The 2049-nt window shown below is 34.0% G+C and overlaps 1 long non-coding RNA gene across 1 annotated transcript; it reads right to left on the bottom strand.

The window, feature by feature from the left end:
- Positions 1-684: 684 nt before the first annotated feature.
- On the bottom strand, positions 685-1201 carry LOC107080940. The gene is made up of 3 exons (XR_001481002.1): positions 1061-1201; positions 814-978; positions 685-720 (listed from the first exon to the last, which is right to left on the bottom strand). It is a non-coding gene; the product is annotated as an uncharacterized LOC107080940 (long non-coding RNA).
- Positions 1202-2049: the final 848 nt, after the last annotated feature.

The following is a 2049-nucleotide window of genomic DNA, read 5'->3' as shown; positions in this document are numbered from 1 at the left end:
GTTCAGTTACAGCAGGTCTGATTAGATAGGTGGAAAGTTCACTTTCACACTGAGATCTTCTATACATTTTCTGAAGAAATTACATAAATCCCAAAGATTTTTTTCATGCTTAAATGAATTCATGATTGACTAAAAAGTTCAAAGTTAAACGGGAAATGTTTGCATCTATTGGTCTTACCTGTAGAGATATTGACATCATAGATCTGTAGATTCCTGCTGTTGATGGGGTAGCTGATGTTTCTTAGCTTCGCTACGGCTTCAAAATCTTTGCTTTTCAACTTTATAGAAAGAAAGTAAGGATGGAAGACTGGAAGATCTGCAAAAAAAATATTTAAAAAAGATCAAATTCAAAGGAAGGCACAGCATTTTTTAGGCATATCCCATTCTACATTTTTAACTAAAGTCATTAATAGTATCACTAAAATGAGTCCATGTAGTCTGAAGTACATTCATGACAGCTGTAGAGTGTGTCAGGCAAATTAGCATTTAGGTTTTTACATTGATAATGGGTCTGGGTTAACAGGATTTGTGTAGTTTATACGTTTTTATATAAACTAATATACTGATAATAGATGAAGAAATGTTTCATGGCATCTTTAAATCAAAATCTATCTTACTAGTTAAAAAGTACAAATCAGTTCTATGTTTGGATTCCAGTTAGAACAAAAGTGTAACATTTCTTACTAGTTGTTGGTGCTGTCGTTGGGCAGGGATTTAGATCTGTTTTACAAAGACAGTTTTTTTTTTATTTAATTACACTCTGAGCAAATTGAATCAAATGTTGAAGTAAAAAAACAAAATAGTAAAACCTACCTGACAGTGGCTGGCAGTAAGTATTATTTGGAGGAAGTGCATTGATGCATCCACAGGTATTGTCTGGAAGGTTGCTGTATTCACCAAAAGTGGAGCACATGTCACAAGGCCAGCCATACTGATCCTCACATCTGCACTGGTGGCTTGTATTATAGGGGGAGCACACTGAAAGCAAGACAGATTGTTTCAACAGTTAGAAACTGCATCCTATCAAATCTATCAATGTTATTAAAGGTATGATTATTACCTGTAGAGATGTTAACATCAGAGATGTGTAGATTGCTGCTGATGATGGGGTAGCTGATGTTTCTCAGTTTTTCTACAGCTGCAACTGTTGTTGTTTTCAGCTTTATAGAAAGAAGGTACCGACAGAAGACTGGAGGAGGAGAGGAAGAAGTAAACAAAAAAGTTCACAAATGAGCATACTGTAGGTTTGCTATATGACTCAACTAGATAAAGTTATATATTTTAACCTTATGAAGGTCCTTTAATTCTTACCTTTTGGTGCTATGGTTGATAGTTGAGAACATGCTGTAAAATCTGAATAAATAAAGGGAGATAGTGATTGATTGACTTTATTGATGTCACAGTAGAGGAGTTTACTTGTTACATCAGTTCAAATAGTCAAAGAAGAGGAAAGTGAAGAAGAGATGCGCATCTCACATATTTTGTTGAATGTTTTGTGATCAATTTTGCTTTAAGTGACATTAGCACATTAGCAGACCATTATTTTGGTGTTAGGTTGCTCACATTGCATACTGCAGCATATTCTTATTAATAAGTTACCTCTATTTAAAAAATAAAATCTAAATGCAACAGCCTAATAAGCAAATCGTGAAAAAAGTAATAAGTGGCAAATTGTTGATTTTTTTTCATAAGGTAAATATTGAAATATTTGTCCCTATTTTCAGACAAAATGGTCCATATGAAGAAAAATTATAGACACATTTTCTTAAGAGCAATAGCCCCTGTTTAATTTTTTTTTTTTTTGAAGAAGTGCGAATGTTGTGTTCACTTCAATTCCATTCACCTTATTTATATGGTGCCAATTGACAAAAGATGTCATCTCAAGGCACTGTACAGAGACAATTCAACCAGATCACACAGTCAAATTGTTTCAAAGTTTTCATTCTAATGAGAACGAGTTCATTGTATTAACTCATTGACTCGAAGGCAATCCCTCACACCAAACATGCTTCTAGTGACTGTTGTGCCACAGTGCCATAAAACTAGTGA

This window comes from Cyprinodon variegatus, unplaced genomic scaffold (genome assembly GCF_000732505.1).
Source record: "Cyprinodon variegatus isolate N-32 unplaced genomic scaffold, C_variegatus-1.0 Scaffold2547, whole genome shotgun sequence".
Taxonomy (NCBI): domain Eukaryota; kingdom Metazoa; phylum Chordata; class Actinopteri; order Cyprinodontiformes; family Cyprinodontidae; genus Cyprinodon; species Cyprinodon variegatus.
This window is presented reverse-complemented; position numbering and strand designations above follow the sequence as displayed.